This window comes from Aythya ferina (genome assembly GCF_964211825.1).
Source record: "Aythya ferina genome assembly, chromosome: 1".
Classification (NCBI taxonomy): domain Eukaryota; kingdom Metazoa; phylum Chordata; class Aves; order Anseriformes; family Anatidae; genus Aythya; species Aythya ferina.
Genome location: NC_140296.1, coordinates 98,156,795 through 98,175,356, shown reverse-complemented (window position 1 = coordinate 98,175,356; position 18,562 = coordinate 98,156,795). Strand labels below are relative to the sequence as shown.

At 36.2% G+C, this 18,562-nt stretch overlaps 1 protein-coding gene across 2 annotated transcripts in view; it reads right to left on the bottom strand.

The window, feature by feature from the left end:
* The window catches only part of LOC311433151 (uncharacterized protein), a 313,366-nt gene that overhangs the window by 12,283 nt on the left and 282,521 nt on the right, over positions 1 to 18,562 (bottom strand). The window contains exons 1-2 of one of the 2 annotated variants that reach the window (XR_014690596.1): positions 4,267 to 4,580; positions 1,456 to 1,598 (exon numbers count right to left, since the gene is read on the bottom strand). The exons of the other annotated variant lie outside the window; for it this stretch is intronic. The gene's annotated coding sequence lies outside the window, so the exon portion shown is untranslated. Of the gene's footprint in view, positions 1 to 1,455; positions 1,599 to 4,266; positions 4,581 to 18,562 lie in introns of those variants that run through there. 2 annotated transcript variants of the gene reach the window in all.

The window sequence follows — 18,562 nt, the reverse complement described above, 5'->3', positions numbered from 1 at the left end:
CTACACCACAGTAGATTAGATGATCTGCAACCAAACCATATATTATGAAAATAGAACTCTGGAGTTTTTATTCTGAATTTGCAGAAGTTAAAGATTTTAAGAGTCTGTGGAATATATTTTTAATTTCCAAAGGATGGATATTTTAAAATCCTTGATATTTTTTTTTTTTTTTTAGTGAAACAATATATATGCTCACTAACAATAAATATGCTCACAAGTTTAGCAGCTCAAACTCTAGATTAGTTTTAGGTAATTCATTAAAGGTACTGTTGAAACAAAACAAGGTAGTAAGTACTTACTGTCAGAAATGCTATTATGGTAGACAGGAGAGTTAAAGAATGAAAGGTCAGAATTTCCTGTATATGATATTATTTCTCTGATGAAATAGCTCAAGTATATGAAACTAAATCCTTAAGGGAGAACTTTAACATCAGGTTTACAGTTATTTATAAATATGTAAAAAAACAAGGGGCTTTTAATTGAGTTTTAGGAAACAGGTAAACTGAATACAGGATTAAGCTTGAAAACATGCATTGAGATCTGTTTGAGTTTTAGTGACTAATAATGATTAATTAATAGAACTGCTAGAACAGTACTGTATTTGATGTATTTTTGAAAAATGTATCCCATTTTTTACAGAAAGTTTTAATTTTTTTTTCTTTTTTACTTAGAAAATAAATACCTATTATCTTTACCACGTGTTGTGCCTCTTTTGAGGAACAAAGCTACAAAAAGAACCTTTTGCAGAACTGATAAGTAAAAACATTAAAGTTGATGATACTGCTTGTAACTATCAAATTAAAATATTTTTCTCGCTCATTCCCTGAAACACTAAAGATCAAAAAAATCCTAAACTCTTATAAGATGCCTGTACATCTCACTGTCAGCTGCTTAGAAATATCACATAGGCTTCTCCTGTATTTTTTTTTTTTTTTACAAATAAGGATAAGGAAACAAAAACAAAATATGCAGAAATATAAAAATAATATTTCCGCAATTGAAACAATTTCAGATTTATACAAAAACTAAGGTGTGAGATGAAAGCTGAATGGCATATGGCTTTGTTTCATAAGTCCACTGAACCATACAGATCTATTTCATTTCCAAGTGACTGTAGTGGTCAAATTTATCTCTGATTGTTTAGCAAAACTAAGTTATTGTACCATGATGTTTCTGAGGAAGAGTGCAGAAGGAGATATTATTGTTCATGAAGTGCTAAATGAGGCTCCTGGAAACTTGTTATCCTGTAAGATCTTGGGTGTGACTAAGATCAGTGCAGGTGGAGGAATGAAGACAACAACTCTGCACTACTACTGTCATGATCTTTACTCATTTCCTCAGAGCTGGTATTTTCTAGAAAATTCAAATACCATGATGGCATTATCCAAACTTGACAATTTAAGTTATAAGAGGTAAGAAAGTCATTTAAAGAAAAATAATGCAAAGAAAACTTACCTAGATCAAAATAGAAGTGATGGCAAAAGAAGTTGAAATAGAGGTTTTATCCGCTTGGTTTGTTCTGTGGTGGTGTAGATCAGTTTCCAAAGAGCAGGGCTTCATATTGTGATTAAAGGACTATTTCAGAGAGACTCTGAAAACTATCATGATGCAGACAGAATGAAATGATTGATCACAAGATTTGGGGGACACTAAACCAAAGCCAAAATACCTAATCTAACCTTCAGCTCCCTTTCCCCAATACACAGCTCACCTGCTGTGCTTTCTCCTAAACTTTGAATTGCTTGTAGCTTCCTCATGAACCTTTTGCCACAAGCCTGGGAGTTATCAGTATCCCTGCAATGGTTATATTCCCAGTTCAATACATGCTCTTTACTTCTATTCATCCCACTGCCCCAGGCTGCTCTGCTGTGTCACTGCCTGGTCCTGAACTGCTGCATCCTGTCATGATGCACTGAGAAACAGACAGTGCTTTTAGCTAAAGGCTGCCTTTAACAAATGGGTAGGAAAATGCCTATACAGAGATGTTGCTAGGAACTTATAGATTAGAATACTCTATTTCACAGAAAAACACACCTTTTAAGCTAGAACCAGCAGTGTAACATATGTCCAGATGTAAGCCCAGACAGCTGTGTCCCTCCAGCCCTGCTGGTCATATGGGCAGCCTGCTTTCTGCCAAGTCTATGGAAAGAGTGTATTTTCTCAGTGCCCCAGAGGTTTTCTTCCTTTCTGATTAAAGTTGTATTTGCCCAGAGACCACAGAAGCATGCAGTAGCATTGACTATGCTTACAGCAGGATGAAATTAAACTGGAACTAGACACATTTTAAATGTTTTGCTGTCTAATATTGGTATTTGAAAATCTACCCTGAAATCTGTATGACAGAAAAGTCTGCCCACTACAGCCAAGACAAACTCCTTTGCTTACACCTATGTCTCAAATAAGCCTACAGATTCATGTCTCATTTTGGAACCCTGAGTATCATTTAATTACCTTATCTTTTTTTTTTTTTTTTTTTCTCCTTTTTTCTTTTTTTTTTCTCTCCTTCATCCCTTGTGTAAAATCTTCAAATGTATGCTGGAGTGGTTATAACTAGAAATTAACTGAAAGAGCAGTTGCACTTTATATTTTCTAAAAAGCTTATTTTCTTTCTACCTCTGCAGATTTTTCTGCCTGCCTGCCTGACCAGTGATGACAGTGCACTTTCTTTGCCTTCTGGACCCCTTTTGTCATTTAAGTTCAAAATTCACAAGGAGATGCAGGCAACCAGGCAAGCTATTGATCTCTGCTAGACAACAGAGATGGTGACTCAGCGTCTGCACCAAAATATTGCCTTAAAGATAAGCAATTAACCTGATTAATTACCCAAATTATTTTCAGGTAATTCTGAGCATTCCCAGCATATGTTCCATATACTCCTCTGAATGTTAGCTGCTGCATGTCTCTGCTGCATTCATATTTCTCTGTCTGGCAGTGGCTGTGTATGTAGACTGTTAGATGGATTTTTGTAGATAAAAGCAATGATGAACAAAACTGCATCTCCCCCTGTTTTGGTATTCTGTGACATTCCCATCTCAGCAGACTGTGTCTGGCAGTCTCACAATGAAGCACTGCATGTGTCAGGGAGATGGATTATATCTGCAGTGTCTGAATTTCAACCCTGACTACATGAGCTCCTGCTTAACCTTACCTCAGGGATCTTGAGTTTTGTGTCATTGAATTAGAACAGCAAATATATATATATTTATATCCTGATTATGCAACAATGCAAAGATTTAATAGTTTGAGATGACAAAATGAAACAAAACCATAACCTTCACACATATTTGGGATATAGCATATTTATTCTGTATTTTGAACTATAAAGCTCAAAGTATCACAAAAATAAACAAACAAAAAACACCAGTACTGACATTTGCATTTTGGGGGTGTTTTGTTTAGGTTTGGGGAATTCTAAAAGACATAAAAATCTGTAAAAAATCCTTTTCAGTGTCCTTAGCAGATCAAATAGAAATGAGAAATAACTGGATTAATATATCCCTTTTTCCACTAACTGAGATATGGACACCAGCACCATTGTGCAAAAATTGCATGAAATAAATTGATTAATCTTATCTCCTACTGGCTAATTAAAACATTGGTGTTATAATTCATAGCTTAGCTGAAATTTATATCTAGTGTGTGTATTAAAAAAAAAAAAAAAAAAGAAAGAAACAATGTAGTGATGAAGTGACTGGAAAATTTCAGTCATAGATAATAGCATGAAGTTGCAGACAAAGTCACGCAAACCAGAGCTGCACATTATTTTCCATGAAAGACTGCTAAACTTAGACCTTCACTATTGTAAATACAGGTCTGGACAGAAACAGAAAGATACCAAAAGCACAGAGGCTCATATTCTTCAGTTTCTGAATGCAATCTTACTACATGGGAAATAGCTTTGCCCATTTGAGGTTGATTTGGATCTTCTGAGCTATGAAATAAAATGTTATCTTACAGGAATTTAAAGACTAATAAGTGTGATCGCTTGAGTACAGCAATGACTGAAGATGAAAGGGAAAAGCTTAGTTAAATATGATTGCACACACCTGCAGTTGGATATCTCCTACTGTTCACAGTATCAGGCATTGGACTGATTCAAGAATGGAAACATCAAGATAAAATGCTTACAGTTTGTTTCAGCACTAGTTTCGCCTTTGTAACATCTCCTAATTAGCAAAACTCCTTCCACCAGCAGTTTTTAAGAACTGAAGCTGTTTTGAAGCTTTTTCTGAGAGAGAGCTATAATGGTACATTGGGAGTCCTTACCATTGATCTAGAAGTCTGGGCTGGGTTTGGGGCTTAAACCAGATTACAGCACCTCTTGATGATTTTGTTTGTTTTCCTTCCACCACTCTTTTAAAGTTGTTATTACTTTTTTTTTTCCTTCAAAATTGTCACTACAAGATATTGAAAATGCTGAATTAGCACAATGTTGATTTAAAGACAGTTTAATTCATGTTGGTATTTTCATTTTAAAGGCTGTTTTTGAAAAATAAGTGAAAATAACTCCCTAGTTAAATAATATTTTTCCCTTCTACAGTCTTGAATCAGAGAGAATAATATGAAAGAGCAAATTAGCACTGCAGTAGTCTGTGAGTACAATACTATATATACATACATACTGTACTATACATCTCTACAGAACTCTTTATATCAGATTATTAGAAATAGCTGTAAGGGAATAATTATTGGAGACATACTTCATAAAATATTTCAGTATTTTTCTCTTATGCTTTGTTTGCAAATAAAGTTTATCCACCCTGGAACACACATTCAAAAATACAAAATTCAGTCAGTGCAATAAAGAAATATTCACAAAAATTTACAGAAATGGCCTTATGCCTCAAATTGTACTTCCTGACCCACTTCAACAGAAATGGAGCTCAGGAGCTTTCCAGTCTCCTGTGCAGTTTACAGCAGACGTAACAACACATGCATCAACACATGACTCAAAGTCTGACAAAGTGTCAGTGTCAAGTAAAGGATGTTTTGTTCTGGCTAGTATTCACAAGTTGTCAACTGACACCTATGTTGCACAAGTGTCAAATATTTTGCTGGATATAGGAATTTATTATCACATTATTCCTAGGCAAAATAATCCTGAAATAGGCATGTAAAACCCTATCCCATGTGTGTTAAATGTTTATCAAAATCTCACAATTCAACTGACAGAAAGTAAATATATCTCAGAACAGTAAAGTCACTACCCTAATTACTTGTAGTAAAATATTACTTTTATGCTTCCATAGTATCAAAGGGAGAAAGAGGAACACTGAAAACTTTTGTAGGATGATGAGACTTTCTAATTTACCTCATGGCTTAAAGCTATATATAAATTGAAAACAGAAATAATCTGTACCACTGTACACTGAATCATGACTGTCTGATTGAGATGCAAAAATAGTTCAACACCAATACCATGTTTTTGTTTCCCATTCAAAACAACTTTATTTCTATAGCTGCTCCACACTCATTTTTGTTATTCCTACAATCTAGGAATCAGGCAAATACCAATCTGCAACCACAAACAGTCATATTCCATAGCCCATAGCTTTCTCTTGACTAACTGAAAACTCTGCGTATCTCTAAAAACAGTAACAAGTGCAACACATTCAGAAGTCTTTGGTGACCTTATTTTAGTGACAGGCTTGAGCACTAGAGACAACGTGATACACTTGAAGATCAGTGACAGACTCGCAATGTCACCAAGACTATTTCTGACTGTCTCTGTCCTCTGAATGGTATGAAAAGCTTCTTCTACAGGTTATTCCAAGACTGCCTATATTGCCTCAGGGTATGCATTGCCTTAGTAGTTTATTTAGTCATATCTGTTATGAAAACACTGATATGTTCTTTAATTTATAGACAGCTCCCAAAGGCATTTAATACTCTCATATGTTTTTGGGCCAAACAATATTAGTAATATCTGCCTGGAACTAACAGCAGCTGCTTTTACAGTCGTCAAATGGTTTGGGCTGTAAGGGATCTCAAAGATCTTTCAGTTCCAACCACCATGCCAAGGCCGCATGCACGCTGGCTTTGAACACTTCCAGGGAGGGGGCATCTACAACCTCTACCATCTACAACATGTGCAACCTGTTCCAGTATCACCCAGAAGACTGCATGGGTATTCGTGCTCACCTTAGGAAGCACTTATATTTATTTCTACTCTCATACCTTGTTTCTCTCTGAAAAGATGCAGTGCACTGCTGTCTCTTTCTTAGTCTTTTAACTGTTTAATAAGGAATATTTTCTGTTACTCCAGTGTTCTCTAATGAATTACAGAATCGGTGAGGTTGGAAGGGACCTTTGAAGATAATCAAGTCCAGCGCCTCTGCCAAGCAATACCTTTATTTTTTACCTAATAAAACATCCTAGTTAAGTTATATGACGGCTTTTTTGAATTCAAAACCAGCACAGAATATTGATATATCCAGTTTTAAAAGAAACAAATTACATCAACTGATTAATTGAAGTGGATAAAAGTTTGGGCCATCAATCCTTTACCTTTGAAACAACAGTAAAGCTGGGGGAAGAGGTAATCAATACTTGCATTAAGTTAATGTTTTGCATTCCCACCAAATGCAACTCAGTTTTTAATTGCATGTGATTATTTTTATTAGAATGTTATAACATTGAATAATTGTAAAATACATTATTCTAGTTTTTCTGGTCACTAATTTAAAAGTTAAGTTAATCTAAGATACTCATTTTTTCCTCATGTGTAGTTTTTACACCAGTGTTTAGTGGAACTGAGCATAGACTTATTTCAGGATAACTTTGTGGCAATCAATCTCCTTACCAGCTTCTCTCAGTTACTGTATCATGACTCCTAGAAGATGTTATAAAGCTTTCTGAAAAAAAAAAAAAAGAAAAGAAAAAAAAAAAGAAAAGTAATAAAATAAAAGTGTGGTATTTTGTGTAGAAAAACAAATGTCTTCTTTAGGACATGTTAGGCAAGACAGATTAGCAAAGGCTTCCAGGCAGGTGATATACCAACAAGAAAAAGAGAAATTAAAAAGTTCCTCAAAATGTTGCTTATTATTTCTTCACTACATCTTCCTGTCTCTGGAGACAAATGGTCTAGATGCATCCAAGAAGTCATCTACATGCAAGTTTTAGTGTGCTTTTGTTTCACTAGAAGGAAAAGCTGGGTGAGCAACATCTACGCAATAGCAGATCCATACATATCCACAGCGGCAGGACTGTCAGACACAGGAGATTTTTGCGTGCATAAATATGCTATGCCCTCCCCGACTAATTGGAGTACATATGTTTGCTCACATACATACATACTTGACAGAAAGAATACATCTATGGAAGGATCAAACTACCCTAACCAGATGGAAAAAAGGTAATATAAATGAAGTGTAGCTCTTCACTCTGTAAAGGTAAATAATAAGACAGTTGCATTCAGACTGTTAGAACAGAGGAAACTTTCCATCTTCAAGACCATCACCTGATCATAGGACTTGATTTCATTCTTTTCCTTCAAACCTATAACAGAGAGAGAATGTCAAAGCCTGAAAGAAAAGCCTTTTTTTGTGTGTGTGTGTGTTTTTTTTTGCTTTTGTTCTTTTCCTCCCCATTATGAATTTCTTCCTGAACTTTGTCAGCTACAGAAAGGAAAGTGCATTATAACAATGTTTGACAGATGGTCTGGGGGGCTTCAATATAGTTTCACTTTTTCACAGAAGAACTATTTAGAAGATTTTAAAAAGATAAACAACTGAAACCAGGAAAAAATCAGCCAACGTTACCCTGTACAGAACGCAGTATCTGTACTAGGTTGTTAAGACTTTGGAGTCCTCCTAATTATCTTTAGAAAGTCTTATCATTCCCACGTGATTTCTCTCTGGGAGAAGTCAATTCTAAAGCTAGGGTAATTGTACAGTGGAGCTAGCAGTTTGGCTGGAACAGAAAGCTGCAGGACAACAAGTTATATCAACAGTTCTACCACATGGGAATTGGGAAGGAAATTGCTTTCAAAATGCAAGCTTCTCATCTTTCCTTTATAACTGAGCTGAGAATACACTACCAAGTTTTGTCTATGGGAAATGTCAACCCAGCTGTTAAAAGAGATAGAATGAAACAAAAACAGATTCTGGTATAATTATAGATGTTTTTATTGAAACTGAAGTTGCATAGACAACTTACTCTTCAAAGCCATCTAAGTCCCTCACTGTCTGCTAATGTATGTCCAAAGGTTGTTGGAATTTAAACCTCAGTCTTTGCAATAGGCACAATGGACATAACTCACTGCTGACAATAAGCTATGCTGCCATCAGTCAAATGACAGGCAAACACCAAGAAAAGAAACAGTGGAACAAGAGTAGAAGTCCTTTAAAATAGTTGGTTGCATGGAAGGAGAGGTTCCTTTAATGGTCCCAGGAGGTACGCATCTGTGCAGATTGTCTATGTGAACGTCAGATTCACTTCCTACCTTCAAATAATAACTTCTCAAAGCAAAGCTTGTAGAATTTTACAGAACAGAATTTTACAGAACAGAATAGAAAAAAAGTTGTCCTTTATGTTCATAGGCTTTATCTTATATTCTTATGGGACACTATTGCTTTGATTCCAATTAAGCTATGACAAAAAGACATGTTCTACATTCAACAACTTATCATAACAACAAAAACATTGAACATGTTGCTCAGCATCACAGAACAAGGGATCAAACAACTGAATGCTCTCTGGATAGCAGGTTAAATTCAGCCTCTGTAGCTACCACCTATTTTTGACCATAACAAAAACGTTCCTAATGTAGACCAGTGGAGTCTTAAAAGGATAATTTTTTGCTGTGAAGAATGGCAAGTTGATACTGAACTGTAAAACTACCATTAACCGAAGGGGGGAGGCGGGGGGGGGGGGAAAGGTTCTGATATCTCCAGTCAAGTCTGCAGAGAAAACCTTCATTGTTTTAATTGAATAAGAATTGGCTGCATAGTTCAGGACACACTTGTATTTGAAAGGCTGAATATGAGCCAGCAGTGTGCTCAGGTGGCCAAGAAGGCCAACGGCATCCTGGCTTGTATCAGGAACAGTGTGACCAGCAGGGCTAGGGAGGTGATCGTCCCCCTGTACTCAGCTCTGGTGAGGCCGCACCTCGAGTACTGTGTTCAGTTTTGGGCCCCTCACTACAAGAAGGACATGGAGGTGCTTGAGCGGGTGCAGAGAAGGGCGACGAAGCTGGTGAGGGGCCTGGAGAACAAGTCCTACGAGGAGCGACTGAGGGAGCTGGGCTTGTTCAGCCTGGAGAAGAGGAGGCTCGGGGCGACCTTATTGTACTCTACAGATACCTTAAAGGAGGCTGTAGCGAGGTGGGGGTTGGTCTGTTCTCCCATGTGCCTGGTGACAGGACGAGGGGGAATGGGCTTAAGTTGAGCCAGGGGAGCTTTAGGTTAGATGTTAGGAAGAACTTCTTCACTGAAAGGGTTGTGAGGCATTGGAACAGGCTGCCCAGGGAAGTGGTGGAGTCCCCATCCCTGGAAGTCTTCAAAAGACGTTTAGATGTAGAGCTTAGGGATATGGTTTAGTGGGGACTGTTAGCGTTAGGTCAGAGGTTGGACTCGATGGTCTTGAGGTCTCTTCCAACCTAGAAATTCTGTGATTCTGTGATTCTGTGAAAAGCAGGGAGTCTCTTAACCATTAATGTGAATACATCCATCAAGATTTGAACAGATGGCAACTAATGAAAGTAAGCTCTACAAGCTCTATTAAATAAAAAGACTAAAGTCTTCATTTCAAGAAGACTTACAATAACAAATTAAAATATTAACAATACTAGTGTTGTTGATTTTTTATTTTTAATTCTTCATTGTTCCATATCCGGCTAGCCTTCACCTCCTGGTCAGTCATTGAACTGCAGTTATTTCTCATGTTATTTCTTTCACACTAAGCAAGCAAGCAAGCCAGCCTCAAGGATTTCCTTTTGCCTATTCTTTTTGCTTTTGTAAGGAACTCGGTGCCATTCCAGCACAGCATAACTGTTGAAATGCTAAATGAGTATCTCACTCTGAACCAGCCTCTGTCCTTAGCAACAGTTTGTAACTGCACTTTATTATTTTAATGAGATGGAAATAGCAGGAATGTTCAGCAATGTTGTAATAACACAGCTACGCTGCTCATTCAAATGAAATGGTGTTAGATACAAAGTGTTCATTAAAATAGCATTTGTGTCAGACTTACCCTTAAAAGCAAGGTAATTCAAAGCTAAGACTGAGTTTTAACACCTCACTTGTGCCTGCACGCTGCAGATTATATACACCAGCACATTGAGGAACAGCATACAAACATAAAGAACTCAACAGAGTTTGGTCAGCAAAGACAAACACAGTGTCTTTCCATTAGTATCATAAACCCCACACAACAAACATTTTCAAAGAAATTTAAGTTTCCTTTGTACTACATCTAGATCAAAGTCATAAATCCAGAATTAGCCATTGTTGAACAGTTAGATTGGGATTTTTCCAAAGCCAGGCATAAGAGATGTCCATTTCCATGAGAAGATCAAATGTGCTTTATAAAAGACATTGTCATTATTTAGCTTAGTAGTAGCAACCCAGATACCTGGAGGAAAAATGGCACAAAAACTCTCTCACACAGAGTCAACAAAACTTGGACTTGCCAACTCATTCTACAGCTGGGGAGGGAAGGGGTAGATCTTTTCCCCTCCTCTACCACCAAATGAATATGTCTCAGTTTCATTCCAATGAGTCCCATAATTGCCTTTCCCTAGTTTTAGCCCTTTGGTTCATATAAATATCTTGGTTGGCTGAATCAGAGTTTATGAATAATAACAACTGTAGTAGTTCTACCATAAAACTCAATGCTGTAACATTTGTTGGACTGCCAATAATACACTGAGCAACATGATATAAACCTGTCATGTGTAAACCTTTTTCTCCACTCTCTAAAGGGAGAGCACTTTATACCAGAATCTTTAGAAAAGAGTAAATGGGGTCCTTGAAATTTATTTATTTTTTAAGCATGCATTCATTCATTCATTTACGTTCATGGTAGATAAAACTTACTTTGATTTTGAATCCAAAGTGGGGGGCAGAGCTTTGTAATTCCTTAGGGAGTCACAGAGATTTTTTACAGCTTTGGACCAGCCCTCTAGAATGTTCTCGGTCCACCTGTACACATGACCATCTCTATACACATCAAATATAGCGTGTGTATATTTGACTGATTAGAACTGAGTCACTTTCTTCCATTTATTATTTTTCCTTTGCAGGATTAACTGGAAGGAAGCTGTCCCTTGAGATCCCTAGGATTATTGAACAAACTTCTAGATATTTCTTTGGAATGCATTCAGAATGTATTAACAATATATATATATTGACTTCACATTTCAGTCAACATCAACATTTATTGACCCTTGAGGTAAATACTAATCTCAACCTTGACTCAATCAATAAATACCACTTTGCTCAATAAATTTTGATGATCATCTCAAGATAATTCAATATATACTTGATATGTAAGAAAGATTATTACACCATTGCATGATTTTTATGTACTCTTTCTTTTATACTTAGAGAAAAAAAAATCTAAGTGGTATTTTGATACATAATGTAATCTAGATTTAGCAGATCTTACTTATAATAAATAAACAAACATGCATAATGAGTTCATAAGCCTACTATATAGTAGGCTTGGGGAATACAGAACTCAGCACTAGTAAGTTTTACTTAGCAGTGAATTCAACCAAATGCCAAGGACAAAGTACAAAACTGTCATCTTAAAAAGAAATACACATAAAACAAACAAACAAACAAACAAACAAACAAACAAAAAAAAACACTAAAATTTCTTGTATTCACAAACATACTTGAAATAAAGAGAGGAATTTTTTTTGCAGCAATGTTTCACTGAGTAATTTAAAAGGCAAAAGTATGTCCTGTAATTACAAAAACCTGTACAATATATTCTATGGAGAAAGAAAATAAATAAATAAAGATAGGTGGAAAAAAAATGCAAGTCAGTAGTTTCTTAATAAACTCTGTTCTCCAGCTCCATGCTGAAGCTTCTACCAATGACAAAACTCCTACTCTTTGATCTACATACACTATTAAGTCCTAACAAGCACCTAACTGAGGTCTGCTATGGACTATAGACCCTTATGTCTATTTAAGCTGTATTCTCATATCTGCTATAGGTTGAACTGGTGAATTCAGAAAAAAAAAAATAGATTCAGCTGAGACTGGCTATTTCATACTTGCTCACTTTAGAGGCTAATGGCCAATAACCGATTCAACACCTATGCAGACATCCTACAGCAGGAAGTTGTACAAACACAACCTCCTTACTCAAAGTGTAACCATTAAACAGTGTAAACAGGATGCAGAAAGCATGAGGGAAAACTAGTGATATTTAATGGGGCCAAGAAGAATACTGTTTTCATAGCCTCGGCAGAAAATGGTCACCCTCTCACTTCACCTTGACTGCTTCCTCGAGACACCTGATGGGAAACCCTGACATGTTACAGGGGTCTCCACACCACACCTGTCTGCAGATTCCCACCTGGACAGAAGTTCAATGCAGGTACAAGAAAAATAAGCAACTTAACAAAGGTCATGTATCAGGCTTGTCCTCTGGACCAAAATGGCTCAAAGCTCTACTGCATTTATTCTCTATTAGAGATTGTTTTCTGGACTTAAAAAAAATGGGGGGTGGGGTGGGAGGTGGGGGGAACAAAACACAACAAACCAATAAAATTAGATTTCCCTTGTGTGATGCTGAAAGCTAGAAATCTGCTAAGTTTTTTTTGTGTGTGTTTGTTTGTTTGTTTTGTTTTTTCCTTTCCTTAAAATAGAATTTATACATTCATCCTTACTTATACCCCAAAGTTATTATATATGGAAAAAATAAAAAACAAACAACTGTCAGATTTTCATTTCTTAGCTGTGCTTCTGAACTCATATTGGGATACATGTTTACTGTTTCTCATGGAACATAATAGCAAGACAAAAATGATACCTTTTATAATGAAATTGCACTTTTGTTGTCCCAAAAATGTAAAATAAACCTTAGTTTTCAAGTTTGTATTATTTCTTTAACACCAAGGGATAGTTCATATGACAAAGTCATGAGACACCTACCTGGATAACCTTATCAATGTATACATATAAAAAAGTTTCAAAGAAGAAATCATAACATCTGTCTATCTTGGAACACAGCACACTGTGTGCTGTCAGTGGGCAGAGACAAAAATCAGTGTTTTCAAACCATTGGCAGCTCTCACTACACAGCTAATGAATATATTAACCAATTCATGGGCAAATTGTTAAAAATTGCAGAATTAAACCTGCTGTCTTTTTTTTTTTTTTTTTTTTTTTTTTTTTTTTTTTTCCCACAAGAGTAGCCAAGTCTACTCAAGAACTTGAGCACATAAAGTAGTTCAGAAACCTAGATATACAAACATATGGACATAAAAGAAAATAAAGGAACCTGAAATTGAAGACACACACAAACTTACTGTTTACTACTCTGCACGTTAGGATAGTACTCTAGTACTCTAGACAGTAGGTGACCAGTAGTTCTCAGACTATGGATTCCCTATGGACTTCTGTTAGCAGATTACTTCTGCTTGCAACAGCTAAGAGACCAAGTCTACATTCAGCAAGCTTAAAATTACTAAAGTAAACCTTTATCTCCAAAGGTAAGTTTTTGTTTTATGGATGCCCTGGAAAATTAAGAACTACTGATGAAGGTTCTATCTAGCTATCCTTACCTGCTTGAGGTTAGGAAGACTTTGCAGAAGAATCTGGATAGCTTGGACCTATGTGCTGAGCCCAATAGCATGAAATTCAACAAGGGTAAGTGTCAGGTCCTACACACAGGTCACAAAACCCCCATGCAGCAGTATAGGCCTGAAGAAGAGTGGCTGGAAAGTTGCCTGGCAGAAAAGGACCTGGAGTTGCTGGTCAACAGCCATCTGAACATGAGCTAGCAGTGTGCCCAGGTGGCCAAGAAGGCCAGTGGCATCTTGGCTGCATCATAAATAGTGTGGCCAGCAGGATTAGGAAAGTTGATTGTCCCTGGCAACTAAAACCACTGTGTTTAGTACAGAAAAGATATAACTACAATTTCTAATGCAGCAAAAGCAAAACATAGGTTAGAACATATGACATGTAGGTGGAAATAAGGACAATAGAAAATAAGTCTATCTTGCACAGAAAGCTAGAATAATATACCCTGGGAAAGAATCAAAAAAAAAAAAAAAAAAAAAAAAAAAAAAAAAAAAAAGGAAAACTTTGGTAAGATGTAAGATGTAAGATATAGTATATAACTGTGAGTGAAACTTAGGCCTGTAGGTGAAGTGGGTCTCTACAAGTGCTTTTGAAAGTAGCCCAGGCCAATCTAGCAAAATCTAGCATTTGTATACATGATATTGATAAGACATTGACTCAGCCAAACCAGAAAAGGAAATCTGAAAGCTGAGCAATAGATTCACACAGACAGAACAGTTTTGTCCCTCGAATAAAGATATGAGTCAAGGACAAAGATGTCACTGGGCACAGTAAAAAACACAGCAAAATAATACAAGAAAGCCCTCTTTAAAATAGGCATCAGCAATCTGTTGATTAGAATAATACTTCATAGAATTTTATTACCCACCAAATCAAAAACAAACAAACAAAAAAACAACTAGGAAAAAAATAGGACTTCTGTGTAAGATAAGTGACCGCAAAGTGTTGCTTGACTCACTGAATATTACCATCAGCCTTGGACCAACACCATCTACTGCTAGTAATCTTGAACCCTATCAATATATTTTTGATAAATAGTGTATATTAATATCATTTTGGAAAGACAGGATTAACAGCTGTGCTGGGATTGCAAGCTGTTGACATTGATAAAGGAGATATCTAATATCTTGGCTGAGGGCAGATATCAAATTTGCCTCTGAAGACAACGTCCTTATTATTTGTTTCTTTTTATTATTTGTATTCATTATTTGTGCTTCCTCAATTTTATTTACAGCTTCAAAGTGCATTCAATTTCATTTTTGAAAGAATGACAAATCCACAATTGGTAAAAATTGGAAATCCTCGCTTCAAAACTCATCTGGAAATCAATGTGCTAATTTCAGTAAGATCACCACTGATCATGCGCCTTGCTACTGTCTGTTTTGCAAGTGAGGGAAGTTATCCAATGTTTTAGATGGAGGAAATCTGATCAGCCTGATGTTAGATCAGCTACTATTGCTGTCATAACTAATGAAGATCGTGCTAGATATCCCATTTTAGACACAATTGTTCTAGAACTCACAGTAACACTGAGATGTAAGACAATTTCCAGGGAGCAGAGCATAAACTGTCAGATTAGAAAGCTATACTTAAGCGTGGCATAAAGGCCACTCACTACTGAGCAGGAACTGGGGGGACTGACCCTGAAAAACTAACATAGCTTACTTGGCCCTTCTCTCCAGTTTTATCCTCTGAATTTCAAATCATCACCACCATTCAGAAAGACAAGAAAAATTGCCAGGTGGTCAGTTTGCCAGAAGGAAGGCAGGAACACCCAGCTATCCCCTGTTTCCATGTTATCCTAACCCACTTTTTGACCCTTTTGACACTGTTCATTTAAATCTTAGATCATGTAATTCTGCTAGAACAATAACAATGCCAAACTGTTGTAGGAAACATTAAGCAGGCACTGTATTAAAAACAAACAAACAAACAAACAAAAATTCTTTCCATAAACTACCAGTTGTCAGTAATACTGAAGACAGTAATACAGTGAAGACAGACCTTCTATCCTCAGGGTAGATTTACACATACAGGGTAAATTTGCACTCTTTGTAGGGCAATTTAAGAAGAAGAAAAAACAAAAACAAAAACAAACAAACAAACAAAAAACAACAACAACAACAAAAAAAAGAGAGAGAGAGAGGGAGACAGAAAGAACAAAAAAGATCAGAACACAAGTTAGAGTCACAAAATAGGGTAAAAGCAAGCTGTCAAAAGCTGCAAAGCTATTCTTCTGTTTTTAATTCCTTGTTAATGATCTAACAAGCTAACTTTCTGCAACTGCCGATATGTCAGTCTGAAGTGCCTATAGTACCAGAATAGTTAAGTCAGCAAAATTTCATCATTTTGCCTTCAGCTTTAAGAGACCTTACCACAGATTTAGGGTTAAATTAAGTAAATAGGATCATCTTTGTAGAGACCATACAGTGAAGCATATTATAAGCAACAACTACCCTTATCTAAGTCATCTATCTAGAAAACTATTATATAGTCATGAAGTCCAAATGAATCAAATGCTGGACCTTTTAGACAATCTTCCAGCAAAGAGACATACTTCATATAAAATGAACCCTTGCACTATACAAGAATATTTCATGTTGTCAGATGTAAAGAAACACTTGCAAAAGGCTCGGTGACTCTGAACAAATACAGAAGACCACAAGGAGGATATTTATTAATCATTTACTGAGTACATGAGATGTAGGAGTAAAATTTTGTCTCCATATGTGTAGGACAGACAGACAAAATGTTATTTCTTTTTAAAACACATTATTTCTCCACTTACTTCCAGCTGGAAGATGGGACAAAACTACTGGAAAATGAAATTACTGGAAGACAGAAATTAAATCATTCCTCAAAGGAATCCACACATTCAAATTGATATGCACAGATAAAACAATGGGTTTCAAAACAACTAGCTCCTGTATTTTGACTTCCCCTCAGTTTCAATTAAATAAATCAGAAGTAAGAAAGTACATGGTTGATACATTTCAATTGACAAGCAGCACCATATGGAGCTGCACATGCTAGAGCAATGCCATAAGCCAAGATACAGTAGATGAGAGATGAATCATGTGCACAGCATAGGCACATGAGAGTATAAGCACATCAAATGAGATGGAGTGGTCATTCACTGAAGAAAAAAAAAAAACAACTGGGGATTATTTTTATGGGTATTTGTGTTCAGCATAAAGTCCAAATAAATATGTAGTAAAAAAATATTATCTAGTACTTCAGTCAAATAAATACATAAAATTGAGGGCTTACAATATTTAGCCATTTTTTCCTCCCCTAGATTAAAGTCTGCAATTCAGTGTATGGATATCCAGATGGACAAAAATGAAGTTCCACCACAAGAAAAGAATAACTTATTAAAAGATTTCATTCAAAGAGAGGTAGCAGACTAAAACTGAAGAATTTGAAGATGTCATCCAGCACATTCACAGGAAGGAATAGAAGGGATGTAGAAATTCAACTATTTCATGATTCATAAGAAGAATCCATATACTCTATGTAGTATATATACAAAGCAAACCCCCAAACTGGGAGTATGCCACCTCTTCCACATAATACTTGCACAGTGTTCTACTGGATGCAACAAGCACATGCAGCTACAGCTTCTGATGACACAAATAAAAAGAGTGAAATAAACCTTGAGAGAGGCAGAAGGGCATGCCCAGTTGAAGTTGTCTTATTAAAGTTCCTGCCAAATGACTTCCAGAAAGCAACTGTGGTTATTCAAATAAGGTGGTTAGATGAGCACATTCCTTGCTTCTATTAGCAATTTACACCAGAAGCTTTCAGTGTCAAAAACTGTTCTTGGTTTTGTTTGTTTGGTTGGTTGGTTGGTTGGTTTTTGTTTGTTTGTTTGTTTGTTTTTCTTTTTTTCTTTTTTTTTTCTTTTTTCTTTTATTTTCTTTCCTTTTTTTGAAAAAAAAAAGCACACATGAAACAGTGCAATGCTACTGTTCTTACATAAATGACCAGCAAAAGCCATGTAGGAGTTGAAAGAATATCAAAAAGAAGAGGCAAGAAAAGGGAACAATGACACTGAGAAACTGATGTATTTGTCAAAGTACAAAACAAATGGAACCAAACTTCCAGTAAAAATAGTGAATGAAAGGCTACCCTGACACAAAATAGGTTGGAGCTGGTTTATAATGGCTAGGAAAGATATAGATGCAACTATCCTAGATTAGTCTTCTCCCTTCTCTAAGATAGTGTTAATAGTAGCTACTGTAGTTTGACATAAACCTTCAATTCATGTAATACACCTAGAGAAAAAGCATTTCAGAGTGACCCTTGTTCAATGAGCAGTTTATCAGGCTGTTCGCAGTAAAGTACCAGTCAAGCATGCCAGACCTCAGCATTCTCAATCTGCAAGATAGGCAGAAGTTTTTTTAAAAATAATAAAGAATATAGATCTTTAAAAAGCTAGATTCTGCTATGTTCTGTTGAACTACAAAGTGTCATTACTGAAGGATTTGATGACTTTATGTTCCACAGAAAACTAGAAGCCCTGAATGCTGTAGGACCTGCTTTGACATTCCAAAGCTAACATAACCTACATCTACATCAAGGGAAAAATGTTAGAGGTATTGCACAAGAAACCATACTGTCACAACAGGAAGCTTTCCTTGGACAACCACATGCTTTCCAGGAACAAGCAGGTGATAGTTTTACAGAAGGAAAAAAAGAGCCAGCCAGCTGGCTTTTTCTCAAAGAAGATACAACAAGCATGACAATAAAAGAGGTGAAGGATAAGGGATGCCCAGAACAAAGTTACAAAAGCCTGAAAT